At 37.0% G+C, this 19,041-nt stretch overlaps 1 long non-coding RNA gene across 1 annotated transcript in view; it reads left to right on the top strand.

Annotated features, from left to right (window-relative positions):
- Positions 1 to 229: 229 nt before the first annotated feature.
- LOC138686444 (uncharacterized) overlaps positions 230 to 19,041 on the top strand; it is an 86,759-nt gene continuing 67,947 nt past the window's right edge. Inside the window, exons 1-2 of the long non-coding RNA XR_011325828.1 lie at positions 230 to 512; positions 1,605 to 1,741. This is a non-coding gene — a long non-coding RNA (uncharacterized lncRNA). The remainder of the gene's footprint in view (positions 513 to 1,604; positions 1,742 to 19,041) is intronic.

Below are 19,041 nucleotides of genomic sequence, written 5' to 3'. Positions count from 1 at the left end.
TTTAGCAGACTGCAGAACAAAACAAACTGGTGCCCCCCTGGATTACAAGGAGAGGTGAAAATGAGTAACTAGGGAAGAAATCAGATAATGGGTGTGATGATGAAGGCAAAGAATATGTGAAGATGAAGATATAAAGAATTGTATACTTTTATACTTGCAGTCCCTAATAGGCTCAGTCAAGGTAGTAGTTATAGGGCAAAACCTATGAGGCAGATGAGGAGTTAACTGGTGAGATCAGAAAAGACCAAGGCCTGCAGGTAGCCCACAATTGGTGAGAGGCAGAGCCTTATCTTACACTTGATTATGGTGATGGCAATATGCCTGAATATTGCAGACCTGCTGTTGAGGGTCTTGAAAATTCTTTCCAGCTTCCCCTTGTCTCATGTGTGATATTAGAGGAGGTAGAGGGAATGAGTGAGTTCCCTGTGTCACTGCAAAGGAAGAGAAGCGGAAGATTAGTAAAGACGACCAAAATCCTCCCTGCCTACAGTAAATATGCAGTTGGAACAGAGGTAAATCCATTATTCCTGTTTCATACATAGAGAATTGAAGCATAAAGGGGCTAAGTGATTTGATTCAGATAGATTATGAATATGATTATGGAAGAGATGGGAAGTGTAGGAAAATCTAGGAGTATTCCTGGTTTTGTCTGGGGCTTTTTTTCCTTTTCCTGTCAAAGGAAGATCCTATCCTATTTTTATATGTATTCTCTTCTTGCTTCTTATTTTATCTTTACAGTGTGAAGATCTTAGGATATGGGGGATTTAAAACTTCCACATTGCTTTGCACAACATGGCTCTGGTCTAGCAGCATCTTCTAGAAGCACATTTCTAGATGGTATAGAATAAATCATAAATAAGTAAAACACAATAAAAATACAATAGAAAGCCTAAATAAAGTAATAAATTGCTGTCCAACCAGCTTCTGTAAAGCTGCAAACCTTCCCACTGGGACAAATCTTCAGGATCTAAAAAAAAGTGTTATTGCTTACAGAGTTGTGGAATCCTTCTGCTGACAATGTGTGTTCAGCATTCATTTAAAAAGTAAGCCAAACTACATCATAAATTTTTCAAGGAGACAATGGAAACATGGAATTTATGATCATTGACTCTTGCTGAAGGCTGATCCTGCAAATCTGTATTTGTCATTTCAATTGCACAAAGTCATTTTTCAGTTTTTCATGGCTGGCTGAAGTGTTAGAGTGCCAATGGAAACATCACATTGAAACAACATATGTCAGAAATATTGCATGAAGAGCTAGGAGCTGCTTTAACAGACCTTGTAAAATATTGCTCCTTCTTATACTGAACATAGGGGTGAGAGTATTTCTTATTTACCTTTTAAGTCAATTGGCACTTTGAACTGGAACCATAGGCTTAGGCTGTGAGGGAATTTCAGTTTGTGTCAATGCATGTGAAGATTTTCTTTAAGGCAGTGAGCTACTTGCATTGGCTTTTACTAAATAATAAATAAATTGGCTATTTAAAAAGTCCTTGAATACTATAAAAACATTGAATCACTCCTTTAGATGTTCCACTGAAAAATATTTAATTCTTGTCCTCTGTTGCATTTATCTAAAGAAGGGTTATTAATTTTCTTTTCAGTTATGCTTTGCTCAGGGAGTATTCTCCAGTGCTTTTCTGGCTTGAGCTATGCTTGAAGGTTTTGCCAGCATAAGTATGTCAAACAAGAGTGAAAAATCTTTTCCTTGTCAAGTGCATCTTTGCTAGAAAATAACAGTGTGAGTAAAGAATGTGACCAAAAATGAATGAATTTTTATTAGTTAACCAATTTTATGCAGGGAACTTGTATGAGCTATGCTAACAAATACATCTCTGATGATCAGGTTTGTTGGCATGGCAGTAACAATCACTCTCTAATAAAAGTAAGATTTTTTTCTATACTTTTTACATCTTCTAACCAGTTCCTTGCATGTTATTTTGGGGGTTTTCAGCTTTGTTTGTTGTAATAAATTCAACTTGGTATTTGTTTTTCATTTCAATGTGAAGCAAGAGGATTGTGTTTACAAGAGAAAGTAGGTATTTGTGAAGGATGCTCTTGGATTTTCTGGCCAGTTCCCTATACCTTTTCTCGTATTAGCTGTAGATTTGGTTTGTTACACTCTGGCTGCCTGGAAAAATGAGGTATGGATTTCCGGCAGTCTCTCCTGGGCCTGAAGCACCTTGCCAAACACCTGTCGAATTAGTTATGATGCAGACGATACTCAGATGAAAGTAAGCAGTATGACTTGGGAGGCTATATTCAAGTTCAAATACAAGCACTGGAGCTAACGGGAAGTGTGTGCACACTCCATGAAACCAGGATGACTTTCTGACTCAGGGACTGAGATACCTGAATTGGAAAAAAATGTTCCTTCACAGAAGTGATATGAAGCCAAAGTACAGATGTGTTGGTGTTGAGATGTGGTTGAGATGTGGTAAGATGTTGAGATATTGTGGTAGAGTCCACACATATTTTCAAAGTCCTGAATGGAGGAGAGAATAAATTAAGGCAGCAGACTGAGGCATCAGTGATGTTGATACTAGTGATTATATGCAGCATCCAAAAGGAGAAAAGTTCTCAACTGATGGAACCTGGAAATGGCTCCTATTGCGGCCATCATGGATTATTGGATCTCTTTTTTCTTAAAAGGAGTCTAATAAAGTCAGAGACTTTCTACAATGCTAATATCTTAGTTTATATGTGTTCTATTCAATGAAAATTTCATTGAATTTTGTTTATGGCGAGAGATCAATATTTGCCTGGTACTGCATTAGAAAATGCAGTTGTACATACATATTAAGTAAAGTGCTATCACTGTTGAACAGTGCTCCAGGAAAGCAAATATTCTACTTTTTTTTTTCCTGTAAGAGAAATTTGATTTAGAGTTTGTTCAGTATGGATTTAGTAAAGTTTTTGTAGTACCAGTCTGCTTTTTTTCAATGAGAGAAACTGAAAAACAGACATTAAAGTACTATATATAAAGCAAGGTAACTTCAAGTTACTCTTTTGCACAAGAATTATGAAATCAGGAATGGAACTCAAATACTTAACTTCAAAATCTTTCTGGCATTTTAAACATCTTTCTTTGTGGACCATTTTGAATAAAGTCTGTATTATCTTTTTATATAAATATTAAATATTGTAACAGGAACCAAAAGTGTTATTCCTATAAAAAATAATCATTACTCAGCTGAAAAGGGATTAAATAGAAGCTCTGTGTTAAATGGAAAATAAACAGGACAGTCTAAGTCAAGCAAAAAGCTTAGTTCCCTAACAGAAATAGAGGACTAATGCCAAACCTGTAAGTGTCTGGACCCTCGAGGAGAATCTAGAACCTCTTATAACTTTTCTAGTATTTGGACAGTGTTAAGACAAGTGATGTCCACTAATTGTTAACATACCCAACGAGACTCAAGTGGTAGCCTTGAGCATAGGAATGGCTAATTTCTGGATTCTAATTTGTCTTAACATCAACTGTTTCCTCCTTCCAGCAAGCAGGAAAGTTTGGTCTGTAGGTCTTCCTGCTTTCCTTGCTGTAACCTGGTTGCACAGTGACTAAAGTTAAAATGATAGGGCACCTACTCAGTCCACAAGGCAATCAATCCTAATGAGTGTCATGGTGGTTCTATGCTCCTATAGCACAAACCTTTCCCAGGAGGCATAGCTGAATGAGAAAAACATAAGAATTTGCACAGTTATAATGTATTAACTACTAAATCTATTGTTCTTCTCATTACCTAAGATCAGCTGATGAATATATGAAATTAAAAGGGAATACACATATGCATTACACCTTTAAACTCTGAGTGCTAAAAAGCCTGTGTGTTCATACATATTTTTGCAAAAAACTTGTAGATTCCTAAATGTCACTGTAATGCTATGGTATAAGCTTTACTGTAGGAATTTGGGGTTTTGCTTTTTCATTTAGAATTTTATTTAAATACATTAATAGTGATTCTGTCAAAATTTAAAAAACCCTTCTACTTATTAGAGGCAAAAATGATAGGTTGTGTTTTGTTTTGTTTTTTTAAATAAGAGACAGTTAAAAGAAAACTTTTTTTTTTTCCTTACTCATTTATATCCTCATTATGCTTTCCAGTAGGGATCAAAAGGTGAAGATGGAGAAACATTTTCAAATCTTAAAATTAGTGTTGTTGTTTCTTCTTTCAGGAAATTTACCCATTTCACTATGCTGTCCCTTTGCATGTAGGTGTTTATGACTTCCCTTGTCCATAAAATATTCTAATCTGTTGGCCAACCTTAAGCAGTTTTTGGCAGGAGTACAGTATTAAATTCTTGCTAAAATAGATGGCAAGACAGAAGACAGAAAATGAAGTACTGCATTATTGAAGAAGGCCACTCTATTAGACACAAAAGGATCCATATAAAAGAATTATATCAGGAATTTTCATCCTAATGAATAAGTTTCACTCACAGGTTACACCTACTGTGGATACAGAGAAATCTAATCATAAAACACAAAGCCAGAGGAAAATATAACTTTGTGTATTGTAATAATGAAAGAACAACTTGTGTTATAGCTGAAATGAGAATATTTGTTTTACTTTAAAAAAAAATTCTTTTTAGTAAAAAATCTGAAATAAAAAATACTTTTTAAATGTGTCAAAAATAAATCCTGCTAATTTTTTAATAACCTATGTTCTGTATTATCTGGATAGATTGCTTAAAGAAATCATGTGCTAAGGAATACACATAATCAAAATAAAATTACTAAAAAATACCGCCACAAAGATTACTGTGAGTGATCCTAAGAATAGAGACTAGAACTCTTTCATAGAGGTTTCCACACTGGTTGAAATAAATACTAAATATCTCAGTAACAACAACTTTGCTTTGATCCTGAGTTGTGCTCCTGAAATCCTATACACACATTAAACTCCAGAAAAAAATGTTTTTCACTGTTTATTCATGTTGCTTTGTTCCCATTTCTCTGGTTTTATAGGAATTTATATACCATACTAAAGTATCGTTAAATCGATTTATTTTGAAAAAAACACTGAAGTATTCATGAACTTAACCTGCATTCACATTAAGTGTATTTCATCCTGCAAATCTGATACTCAAGGAAAAACCCAAGTATATGGTTTGTATCTGATAATTTGCATCTTTAAATTATGAGCCTTTACAGTGAGCTGTAGTTATTACATGTACATGTCATATTACTTTGAAAAATCACTACCCCAAGTGAGCCACTTATACCAGTGAATGGAATTCTAATTTCTTTGTTTTTCTGAAGAGACTACTTTGGTTTCTTTAGAAAGAGAAGAATGAGACAAAATACTTGAAGCATTAATTAACTGAGGCAGAAAAGTTAACCGGGAGACAGGAGACTGTCTCAGGTTAAAGCGGAGTATTTTGAATTATTTTTACTTGTTTCTGAGGAGAGATTTTTAAACTACAAGCAGGAGAAAACATTCCATCTTCTTTTCTTTACTGTTAATTTCACCATTTCTAAAAGTAATGAGAATCTCTGCATAAGCTGGGGAATTTTTATTGTACCCCTTGAGGCAAATTAGACACAGATTTGTGTTTAAATTTAAAAAACTCAAACCCCAGAAAACAAAACAAAACAAAAAAACAAAAAAGAACAATGCATTGAACAGATTACTACCGCCATAAGTAGCTCAACAAGGAGACTGCAAAGATGCATCATGAGCCAACAGCTTATACACACTTGCACCAGCACCAATACTGTGAATATGGGGCATCTCAGCTGGGCCTTGGGCCATTCCCCAGCCCAGCTCTGCTGCCCAAAGGTGGCCCCTGAGCACATATATTCCAGGATGGCTACAAGACAATGCTGTGTCTGTTCCTTATCTCATTAACAAGAGAAATTTCACTGCCTTGCAGGGAGTCCTTCTGTCTCTGGCACTCCTGCTTCCAGCCAGATTAACCCCTTCTGCAGTTGGGCCTTCTTGCCCTCTGAGCCAGATCATTCCTCTGTCAGAAATTACCACTGTTGAACAGTACAATTTGAATGTCCCATTCAACATAAAGGTCCAAAGAAAAGTAGAAAGAATAAAAAGTAAAAATCCCTCATATCTCTTACTAATGTAACTCAACATTTTCTTCTGCAATTAAACATTATTTCATTTGTTTCCTTTCTCAATAAAGTAACTTTACATTGAATCAGTTAATAAATAACTATACAATTTATAGTCTAACTTAGTGATATTAATTGTGTAAACATGTGCACGTTTTCCAATTCACAACAAGCTTCCTTTACTTATTATGTAGCATCCATCATTCTTTCTGTACCCTTATCAGCCTTCTAAAACAGGAAAGCCAGAGTGTGAAGTTTCCATAAAATGCTGTCTTCTTTATTTATATACTTTCCCTTGAGTTACTCATAAATCATAGGACATTAATTATTAAGGGAAATAAAACTTTTTTAAATTTTTCACAACACTTCCATCATAAAATCCTATGACTGAAAAAAAAAAAACCAAAGCAAAAAAAAAAAACAAAACAAAAAACACAAAAACATGCCAGGCATGCATCAGTACCAATCCCAATGAAACCCTGAAGAATGGAAGCCAAAGAGAAGAGTTAGGATGCAATCATGGAACACAGGGAAATCAATAAAAAAATACTGTGACTTTGTCTTTTCAGCACACATAACATGAAATATAGTAAGTGAAAATTATCTAAAGACCTAACAAAAAAAATCTTAAAAAAAATGATCGTATTGAATTCAACGTCCATTGATTCTGCCCGGTGTGTGATCTAATCCCACTTAAAGTCAATGAAATGACTCCTATTGATTTCAAAGTATTTTCAATCAGGCCTAAAGCATAATGCCTGTAAGTCTTGTTAATATAGAAGTGCATGATTTAATAAAGTTGAAAGGTTCTCTCTTTATCAAGAAACCTAAAAATTATGAATGCTTTTTTATATACTACAGGATATGTCTAAACCAAAACATGTAGAGGCAGCTCTGCAAGGCAATACTCTGAGGTATATTGAAAGCTACCATACAAAACTCACCAGCTACTGTAGATCACTTGTGCATAGGAATGACAGACACTTTTCAAAATGGCATTTCCCTCAAATTCTCACTGGAAACTAAATTGTTTCGGATCGGATGAAAGATCTTGATAAACCAGCTTTTTGCAAAATTAAACTACCACAGTTAGGTAGCTATGAGTAAGCTGTGATTTAAAATAGGATATTTTTTTAGTATTCTGTAATTTAACGGGGTTTTTTACATTATGTGATAAAATAGTAATGGTGCATACTATGACTTAATGGCATAATATGATATAATGAGTCAAAATATGTATTTTTTAATTAACAAAAAGCTTCTGCTGCACTGACAACAATGTCTTTTTTTGTATCGAAGTTTATCTGAAATGCATAATATATTCAATATATCAAAGTCTAACTCCTTCATTCCAACACTGGTATATTATTCTGATAATGTCATTTTTAGTATCTTGTTACTTGCTGAACAATCATGAAAGAATATAAAATGTATATGCAAGTTCACAATATTTTTCTAAAATTTTTCTAAACCCATTGCTTAAACCAGTTGAAAATGAAATATCAGTGGTTAAAACAATATTTTCCTGCAATGACAACTTTTGGAAATTCAATGCCACACAAAAAACTACATCTTCATTTCAGTTCTGTGGAATAATCTTTTAATAGCTCTGAAGTATATTTTCATTATATTCTTCTTAGGAGACAGAGTTTTAGAAAATACACATTCTGTTTCAAGGGTATGGGGTTTTTAATATGAATTTCTGATTTCTGTAGTAAAAAGGGAATTTCTGTTCACTAGTAACCAGGGAAGCTCCTGAATAGAACTGGTAACCAGTAACTTTCAGGGAATTCACAACCTATTTTAATTGGACATTTAGTTTGACCAAATCTGACAATGTGTTTTAGATGGAAATAATTCAGGAAGAATTTGAACCGTCAAACAGAGGTTTACATACTCGTAGTTCTATTACTAACCCTACTCCAATAGCTGAATTGTTTTTAGTAGTATAATATTGGAGACTGAGAACTTGTACTCTATTTTTTCATCTGAACAGTTAATAAACACATTTAATATGCATATTATATAGAGAATTTGCAGAAAAAAATGTGATTACTGATGCTATTTTGTTAAATGCTAATGATACTGTTGGATCAAATAATTTGTATGAAGGAAATAAACATTTTCTTTGTGGAGGGGGGAATCAGCTAATTGGGATAGCAGGAAGGGCTTACCTTTGTGCTGATAATGCTCTTGCAAACACATGTTGATTCACAAAGGTTTTCTCTAGCTGATATGGGTAATAAGCCTAAATTGTGATTTATTCAGTCAGGACAATGCTCATGAGTATCTGAATTTAACTGGACGTCATGTCTTTAGAAGACTTGGCAAACAGGTTCACAAGCTACAGCTTCTCCCCAAGGGAGACTAGAGAGTTTATAACATAAAAGATGGGATTTCTGATGTGAATAGTTTCAATCTTTTTCTCTTGAAGATACAGATAATAAACCAAAAAAATGATTTATACAATACATCGAATCCATTGCTGCCTGAGGTTTCCATTCATCATATATAGAGAGAGACTAGAGTACCACTATGAAAGGATTGCTGCTGAGACAGTGCTAGCTATGTGGCTCAGGAATAAAATCACTGCAGACTTTTAAAGCCCTCCTTCAGGAGAAATTACATTTTGAGGTAGTATCAGATAAATTCAACTTAGAAAGTAGACATGAATATTCTCGTGCTTAACTAGGGGGTTTTTGCATTAATTTTTGGCTACTTTACTGCCTTCTTACGTCCAATGGTATAGATTTCATCACTCATATTAGCCTAAAAGATGTCAGTCTTAGACATCCAGAAAATTTGTAATCCTCCTGAAATTGAAGAAGAAATGCAATTCTTTAACCTGATAGCTTTTTTGCTCTCCTATTTGTCATCTTTTGTAGTGGATTAGAGGAATAATTGCATAGCTAAAGCAACAAAATGAGCTTCTGTCAATTAGTTGTCTGTTATACAGCACTTATGAACCAGGCAGCCAAACTGACTGTGGACACAGGATAACTAAAAGTGTTCTTCATGTAAATTGTTCCTAAATAAAATTTCTTACATGTTAGGGATATGGACATCTTCTTAAAAAGACAGTGTGTCATTTCAACCTGAATAAATGTGTCTATTTTGGCTACTACAAGGAAATCTATCCGCCTCTATTCAGTTTAATCTTTATCTGTATTTTTACTCTTTTCTCCAATAAGTATAAAGTTAGAAGAGTCAAATGTACACATCAGTCCTCCCTAAATAAGAATTGTCAACCACCTTTCTACTCCTTAAATATACAGGTAGTGGCATTCTTTGCAGCATTTCTAAGCACTGACTTACCATTTATACCCAATCACGGTCTTTCAGCTGGAGCCTTCTTCTCTTGATTTCCCAGTGTGTCAATGTACTATAGCATTAGTCTAGTAAAAAAAAAAAAAAAGTGTCTAAATCTCAGTCTTGTCTATGAATTCCTTTATTGCTGAGGATAGGAACTCTATATTACATTATTCTCTATGTTGCTTAATGGTAAAATCAGTTCTCAAAAAACTACAACTCCAAAATTTCTTATTTCTCCAAATCTGTGCAACCAGTATGGTTCTGACTATACTTGTACCAGTAATGACAAAAAATAAAATTTTACTGCTTGCACCATGGTAGTGCCTAAGGAAAGTGTTGGTTCCATTTCCAGTGCCATAATACTCTAGCCTTGTTTAAGGTTGAACAATACTTTTGAGAGTGGATTCCTATTTTTGGTGGGAGCTGAGCCTTCATGCTGCCCATAATTTGGAGAATTCAGCAGCATTTGCAGTAGTTACAAATCCAGTCAGTTGTGCCACACCACCTCTTCTGCAACTTGAGCTAAAGAAAAGATTTAGCTTCCCCTTTCCCACTCTGCCCCCCACCCTTCCCTGCTAAGGGACACAGCTGATGCTGACCACAGGCAAAATCAAGAATTCCTATAGAAACTGTGCTAGGAACAATGAAATAGGAAATAGGGCTGACAAAGCAGGGATGTTAGCCTACAGTAGGTGCAAATCATTTACAAGACTAGCAGTGGGGGGAAAGAGCACCTTTTTAACCACTAGGTAAGGAAATCTGTCTTGGAATCACTGAGATCAATAAATACAAGAAAGCACTGTATTGTATCTGCAGAGAAACTTTCTTTTGGCTTTTGTGAGGCCTTTTAAATGTTCATCTAACTTTACTTTGGTAATCAAACACTGAAGGTGCAAGCATAGTTTTTTTGCCAGGCATGTCAAACTTCCCTTGTGTTGTTAGGAAGCATTTCTTATGAACAATTTTTAATAAGAGAAAGTTCAATAATAAATTTAGTGAGAGCTACCTAGGTTATTTCAAAGTCCTTAGAGGGACTATGAGATCATTAATTCTCTGTAACTTTCTTCTGCATATTTACTCTGGAAAGAAAACAATGGTTTTTATAACAAACTTCAAAGGGAAAGGAAATCATCCACTTTCCCTGTCCATTGTGAAGAAAGCGAAAACATATGGCTTAAACCATAATCTTTTCTTGCTATGATTTGATATTAAAAACATATTCTGTTAGCTAATGTAAGAATTGTGAACTGCTGGAATAAATTATATGGGAGGGTTGTGGAGGTTCAGTTACTGAAGTTCTGTGAGAACAAAGTAGACGACCATCTGCCAGCAACCGCATTTGGTTTGTGCTGTCTTGCTGTAAGAAAATGGACTAAATAGTGTTCCAGCCAGTCCCATTTTCTGTGACTCTGTATGTGTGTTGTAGTTTCAGCCCAGCCAGTAACAAAGCACCACACAGCGGCTCACTCACTCCCCCCCCCAGCCACAGTGGGATGAGGAGAAAATATAAAGGCGGGCTCATGGGTCGAGATAAGGACTGGGAGGGATCACTCACCACTTACGGTCACAGGCAAAAGACAGGCTCAACTTGGGGAAGAAACCAAACCAATTTAATTTACTACAAGTCAAAACAAACCAAGGATATTAGGAAGCAAAACCAAACGTGAGAACATCTTCCCCCACCCCTCCCTCCTTCCCACCTCAACCCCACTCCCGGTTCTCTCTCCCTCCTCCCCCCAGCGGCGCAGGGGAACAGGGGATGGGGGTTGGGGTCGGCTCCCCACACCTGCTCTCTGCCGCTCCTTCCTCCTCAGGGGGAGGAGGACTCCTCACTCGGCCCCTGCTCCGCCGTGGGAGACAGCCAGTCCTCCACGAACTTCCCTGGTGTGGGTCCTTTCTGTGGGCTGCAGTTCCTCACGAACTCCCCCGACGTGGGTCCTTTCCGCGGGCTGATCTTCAGTCACACGCTGCTCCAGCGCGGGCTCTCCCATGGAGTCACGGCCATCTTGGGGGGCCTCCACTCCCCCGCTCCCCTCCATGGGCCAGGGGGGGACAGCCTGCCGTCTCCCCACGGGCTGCGGGGGGGGCATCCACCTCCTCAGGCGCCCCTCCTTCCTTCCTCACGGACCTCGGTATCTGCAGAGGGGTTCCTCTCCCATTCCAATCCCCCTACTGACTGCACGTTCCCCTTCTCAAATCTGTTCTCCCAGAGGCGCTACCGCCGTCGCTGACGGCTGACGGGCTCGGCCTGGGCCAGAGGCGGATCCGGCTTGGAGCCGGGGAAGCTTCCAGCAGCTTCTCACAGGAGCCACCCCTGTGGCCCCTCCCCCACTACCAAAAAAACCTGCAAACCGTGCCACACAAACCCATAACAATGTGCTAGTCATTATGATATTGTACAATGCACAAAAAAGTACAAGCAAGGAAATAAATTTTCATAGACAAGATACAAGGAGACAAAAAATAATTGTTTATCCCTTGATGCATTTCATTAGAATAGCGATATGCACTGTTTGCAATGGCAGACTCAATGAAAGAGTTAATGCACGTTCTCTTGCTGATTTTGGATAAGCCTTACCCCTCACCAGAGATAAGTCTCAATATTTTTTCAGGGCGGGGGGGGGAGGAGGCACATAACACGGGTTTTGATTTAATGTAGTATGAGGAACTGTGTACATTTAGAACTTTTGAATTACCAAATTGTATTTAAATCTTTTAACCACCAAATTTTCTTTCTGACAATGTAGGTTTGTATCCTTGGTACTTAACTGTCAATATTTTTGTTCTATCATGCATTTGCATATATATGATGAGATCTGATGAGAGTTTCTGTTCCCATAAAGGGGAGCAACTTGGAACCTTATTGGTTCTTGAAGGGTTGAAATAACCCAAATTTTTAAGTAGTGCACTGTACTGTATTTATGCTTCTTAATGTTTCCTTGGTTTTCATCCAGCTCTGTTGGAACAGTTCATTCACTTGGGTTTTAGGGCATTATTTTTGCTTTGGTTATTGTTAAAATTTATTAGCCTTCCCTCATCGAATGGTGATAATGTTGTTATTTGTGAGAGTTAGAATTTATAAGCTGTTCTGGGGGAGACATTTATTGCCTTATAGGCTGCAAAATACAGTGGAGCTATATCATATCTGAGTTTTCTATGAATGCTTATGGCCAGATTCTGGTATTAATGACACCATCATAAATGTGAAGAAATGCTACTGGCCTTATGCTAATTCTGAGTGTGAAGCTGTTTTAGGACTGAGCTGAATTCCAGCCTAGGTTATAGATACAGTTGTCATTGAGTGAGGAACACACAGACCATTTTCTCCCTCATCATCAGATGTTGAAACTTAATAATACGAATTTCAGATGCCAATTGATTGATTTCATTTCCAAGTCTTCCATGTGCTGCAGGTGCTTTCAATTAATTATTCATTAGATAATTTTATCAGTTGAATATACAAAAAAAGATAGAAAATCTGTGTCTTCACAGGACAAATGAGGGGTAGTTGCTGAGTGACTATTTGACATACTGATAAGTTCTAAATATATTTTTGAGCACACTGTACTAAAGCTGATATCTTCCTTCCGTTGTATTTTTTTTCTCTACTGATCATTTGTAGGCTTAGGATTGCATCCCACCCTGATTAATGGGACTAGCAGTAGGAAACTATCTTCTAGATGTAGTAATGTTGCCACTCCCAAAATTGTTTTTCTTATTTATAAATAACTTGCCAAATTTTGTTAAGATAAATGAAGAAAAATGTATAAGGCAATCTTAGAATTACACGTAATGCTCTATCTGGGCCTTAAGTAATGACTGGTTTTTTTCAGTATTTTAAATACTATTCTTTATCAATAAGCAAATATCTGAGCCTATTCCTAACCCTGCTCAGATTCGTTAGACTGAGTCTGAGCTAGAGCACTTCCTTTACAGTCTTCATAAATGTCAATGCCTTGAACAGAAGTTATTAGTAATCGCACAGAGCCTTAGAAAAATATCCACTAAAGTTCCACAGATCTTTAAACACCGCCCCCGCCCCCCAAAAAACCCACTCAGCTTTCATGAACTGTTATTTCTACAAGCATGTCACCACTTAAAATACAGTTACTTTCTTCTGACAGAGGCCCTGAGATTGTCAGGTAGAAAATATGATTGCCTAGAGTTATTCCTCTAGAAGTACATGGTCTTGAAAGGAAACCTTGGTATAGATATGGTCCTTAATAAAGGTTTCAGTGTCCCTGGAAATGCTTCATGCAAAATAATCCTCTTAACAAATGTCTGTGTGTATTCTGCAACCTCCCCCCATCAGTCATTAGTATACTGAACTTTGGCATCTTTTCCATACAGCTTTATGAGAGAAACTAATTTTAAGTAAGAATATTCTGCCGATGTAAGTATTCTTACAGCTTCGAATGGTAGGATTCTGGTACTTTCTGAATGTATTTTTCATATTATATCAAATAATTTCCCTGCATTTTTTCTTTTTTTAAAATATAAATAGTTGAGAAGGGAATAATTTTGCACTGTTTGTACTGGTTTTAGGCCCCAAACAATGACATGCTGAGAGACTCTAAGGGATGCCTGTATCACTTAAATTCTTTGTGACTTCTCCAGAAGTACACAGGACCTCAGAGAATGAAGCTCTAAATATTTTAAGAAATACTCACTTTTCTAATGTTAAGGGACAGTTTTCATTATGAATCAATAAGAAATTGCAGAGAAGTTCTTACATTTCAGATCCGTTTGCTTCTCCTTTGTGGCAACTTTACAATGAGTTGTATTGAATTACTAAACTCCGACAGCCAACAGAACTAAATTACACAGTGGTAATCTTAGTATGCTGCTTACAGGCAGCATCTATGTATACTTAGCTATGACAAGGTGCAAAAGATGCTGTGCTGGAGCAACATGGCAGTCTTTCTGCCATGCAGCCATTCATTTGAACTCCTACAGCTGTTTTGTTACTAAACAGTGAATGAAGTAATGAGGAGCCCTCCTGCTATTCGGCCTAGCAGGAGAGCAGAGACTCGAATATCTTTAACAGTACACAAAAAAAGAGTTAATCAGATACTTTCTTGGTTGTTGGCAAGTGAAAGCTCCATATTAACAAAATCACAATCAAGCATCAGGCAAACAATCATTGCATTCCTGTGTTCACAATGGAAGAAATTACCAAGTAATAACAGCATTATCAGCAGTGCTGCTAGAAAGTTTCATCACCATTATGTACAGCCAGATTATAATAGCTTGACTATTATAAAAGAGACCGTAGGAGAGAAAGGCAGCAGGTGACTGTACCCTGTGTTTGGAGAGGAGAGCACAAGTCGCTCATTCTCCTTGAGGCGATTATAGAGCTCATGGGGACCAGAGTCTCGCAGTCACCGTCATTAACTTGGACGGGTCTGGCAGTTTGAGCAATATTTACTCTCTCCAATTGATTTTGATGCTAGATGACCACTCCAAATATTCCAGACTGAAAGAGGAGCTCAGTTGGAGAGGTGTCTCTGCAATATCACAAATCCACCAGTCGCCAGGGCCAGTGATTAATTTTAGGCTGAATTGGCAGCAAATTTGTGTGCCTCTGGTGGCAGTACAATGCAGGCACAATATTCCTCTTTGCTTGTCTACCTGGTTGCAGAAGAGAATAAAAAGGGACTGTGTGTTTCTCTGCTTTTTCCCAGAATCAAACTGGTTCATCATGGTGTTCCCCCTACCTAATTCCTCCTGCAGGTCTGTAATCCAAATTAAAGAACCAACTTTTTTCTCATAGTATTTTAATAGTGCAAATGCGGTCCATTACATATCCCCCTGGACTTCCTGGAAATGAAGAAGACATTAATTCAGAAAGATTAATTGAAACATTACCTCTGGCACCATTACAGGTACTTCAGCTCTTTATTGATTTGAGTTTGGCATTGACACCTAACTTTCCTTGCAGGTGATGATGTAGAGCCTGGTGAGAGAATAGGAAAAATCTTGTTACTACAAGAAAAAGGAGTTACTGAGGTGAATGTACATATAACACATACTCTCTCTTAAATCTTCCCACGTAAGAGAGATCTGTCAGAGTTGTTATCATTCACCGAGGTTGGTCAGAAAGTTTTTCAGTAGAAAATTCCATTTAATTGAAAGCTAAATATCTCATGGAGTTGTGTGTATTTTGACAGCCTTTCTCCCTGAAAGTTTTATGACATCCTGGTAAATCCACTGGTTGAGAAGATGAAACGAAAACCACACTTCTCTGAGCAAAAACTAGATATTTGCAACATTATGGTTTTTTCAAAGCCTTTTAAGGTTTAACATTTTCACTGAAGTAGAATGAAAGAAGAACTTAAAACATCACAAAATCGTATTTATAGTCTCTCTTAATGTCCTGGTTTCAGCTGGGATGGAGTTAATTGTCTTCCTAGTAGCTGGTACGGTGCTATGTTTTGAGTTCAGTATGCCAAGAATGTTGATAACACTGACGTTTTCAGTTGTTGCTAAGTAGTGTTTAGACTATAGTCAAGGATTTTTCAGCTTCTCATGCCCAGCCAGCAAGAAAGCTGGAGGGGCACAAGAAGTTGGCACAGGACACAGCCAGGGCACCTGGGGACGTCCCATTTAGTATAGGAACTGGGGAGTGGGGCCGGGGAATCACCGCTTGGGGACTAGCTGGGTGTCAGTCAGCGGGTGGTGAGCAATTGCACTGCGCATCATTTGTACATTTCAATCCTTTCATTATTGCTGTTGTCATTTTATTAGTGTTATCATTATCATTATTAGTTTCTTCTTTTCTGTTCTATTAAACCATTCTTATCTCAACCCATGAGTTTTACTTCTTTTCCTGATTTTCTCCCCTATCCCACTGGGTGGGTCAGGAGTGAGTGAGTGGCTGCGTGGTGCTTAGTTGCTGGCTGGGGTTAAACCACAACACTTAACCATCCCTGTTATTCACGTAGCTGTTGAATAGGATCTTCCTGCAGTCCTTTGTTAACTGTTAGTTTTTTAGATGTGAAAGTAAATATTAGTACAAATGATTTTATCATCTCAAACATTCAAGAAAGGAAAAAAATGTCAGAAAGAAGAGAGGAGGAGAAATAGGACATTTATCTAAAGGAAGAGAACAGCTGCATAAGACTGAGGTGGATACTGCACCTGAACTAAAGGCTAATGCAGTCTAATTCAAGATTTAACAATGAAGCCAGGGAAATGGAAAAGCTCTAGAGGTGTTTGGAAGTTAATGATGCAGCATTGTAGTAAAGCCCAAATTAAATTCTCAGTTCTCGTTGCAAAAACACATTAAAACTAAAGTACTGCAGGATAAGGCTGTCTCACGCTGCTTGGTGCATTATTCCTCCTGAGTGTTTTCTCTTTTTTTTTTTTTTTTTTTCCACTGCCAAGGAATGACAAGATGTTGGGTTTTTTCCTGCTCATACTGCTAACTGAAATTTTTCTTAGGACAAAGACAAAGGATAGAGTTCTGAGTGACTGAAAATATGAAGTAAGTGTAGAAACTTTGATGCAAACAGTGAGGAAACTTGAACATAGAAGAATGTGTCAATTTATTTGCTATAACTCCCTGAAATCATAGACAGAAAAAAAAGAAAACAAAACCACACCACCAAAAAACCAAACAACCCACAGTTTCTCAAGCTCCTGCTTTTTGCAGCATTCTCTTTAACTTTCAAGATTATGATTTTTACAGAGTCCACTTAATTGCTGTAGTTCTGTGTAGAAATGCTTTCTTTCCTGTGACCCATCTAATTTAGAGTTCCACTTCAGATAGGTAGAAAACCCAAAGATTCATGATTATTCATTTCTGAAAGCAGCTAATTTTATAATTTTCTCCACAAAATCCAGATCAGAAAGTAACTTAAGGATAGGATTTGTGGTCTCCTCATGAGAAGAGATACTTACAGCCAACAACATCAATAATTTTCTATCAAATGTTGCAGATGTTAAATATTTAAAGTTCTTTCTCCCTTGGTGCAAGAAATACACATGGAAAAATGGAAATTTCTAAAAAGGATTAAAATAAAGCCTTATTACACTTCGAGTGATTTGAGTAACAACAGTGTATTTACAGCAACAATCTCTCAAGATATCCTAAAATACAGCAAGTTTACTGTTCTATCTGAGGTATTTCATCACACGTTCTTTAGTAAAGCAGTGTCTCAAGACAATAGTACCAACTCAAACAAAACAGAAGACAGAACAATAAACCTGTCTTGTACCTTCTAGGGAACAAAAAAAAGGTGAAAAATAGAAATAAATGTTCTAAGTACAAAACATGGTTGAGAAAACTTGAGGAAAAAAAATCTTACAATTATGAATAAGATTCTTTGCATAAATTAAAAGCTATTACATAATTGTGTTTGATATAATAACCTTTTAGTCATTCTATGATAAATAGTACTTTATTTTTGTGTAGAAAAAGTAAGGATGAATGTATCATACACAGGGATGATACAGTTTGTTTAGTACCATACTCATTGCTGCTGTGAAAGATCTCAGCTGAAACAATTGTGCTTATACAGTCATTGAGTTTGTGATATACATTAACATTGATATAAGAATCATTTAAGTTATTTAAATGAGTGGGCTGCAGCCACACAGATCTATAAACTCAGTATTTCTGTCTTCCCCCACCTCCTTTCAATAAGAAGTTAATTATGGCTAAAGTACTACCACCAAAGATTTCATATATCGTATGTTTACAGGGATCCAGATCTCCCTACATGCTGAGAGTGGTCTGTGCCCAGGCTGTTCCCTGCTCACTGCAACAGCTTAATATTTATTATTAAAATAATAAAGTATTAATTATTTATTGCTAATTAAAACCAGAGTTGGATAGTACAAAACAAAGACAAATTAAAACAACAGCTTCCACCCCCCTCCGCTCCTCCCTTCTTTCCTGGTTCAAATTCACTCCTCTATTGCCAGCTGCTATACCTCCTTCCTACCAGAGAGGTGATGGGGGAATGGGGGGGTTGCAATCAGTCCATAATAGTTCCTCTCTGTAGCTCTTTCCTTCTCCCACTTTTCCCCAGCTTCAGCATGAGTCCTCTCCACAGGCCCTTCAGGGTAAACCTGTTCTGGTGTGGGGTCCTCTGTGCAGGCTGCAAGGTGAATATCTGCCCCACTGTGGTCTTTCCATGGGCTGCAGGGGAACCTCTGCTCCAGTGCCTGGAGCACCGCCTCCCCCTCCTTCCCCTCTCACCTGGGTGTCATAGGGCTGTTTCTCACACTTTCTTCCTCACTCTCAGTTTATTTTCAAATTAGTAATTTGGTAGAGTTTCATTAACAAATTAAATAGTTGTTCTGTATGGTGCAGATTAGATTTAAGGTTCTGTCCTAATTAGCACAAACTATATAAGAACTAAGACAAAAATGTTGGCTATGTTGAATGAAGAGTTTACTCTTCTCCGAAAACAGTATCTTCTTCTCAAGGAGCCAAGAACATTGTAGCATGTAAAAAATTTTGAATATAAAAATTAAAGTTCAGCCAAGGATAGATATAGCTTTTTGATTAGTTGTGAGTTTCCAATTAAAAACCAAACACACACACACCAGTAATCAGAGAGATATATTAGCATAAATTACATATACTTAGCATGATAACAAAACCAACAAGTATTTGAACCTCAGAATCAGACTTAAAAAAACATGAGACTGCA

Source organism: Haliaeetus albicilla, chromosome 8 (assembly GCF_947461875.1).
Source record: "Haliaeetus albicilla chromosome 8, bHalAlb1.1, whole genome shotgun sequence".
Classification (NCBI taxonomy): domain Eukaryota; kingdom Metazoa; phylum Chordata; class Aves; order Accipitriformes; family Accipitridae; genus Haliaeetus; species Haliaeetus albicilla.
This window is presented reverse-complemented; position numbering and strand designations above follow the sequence as displayed.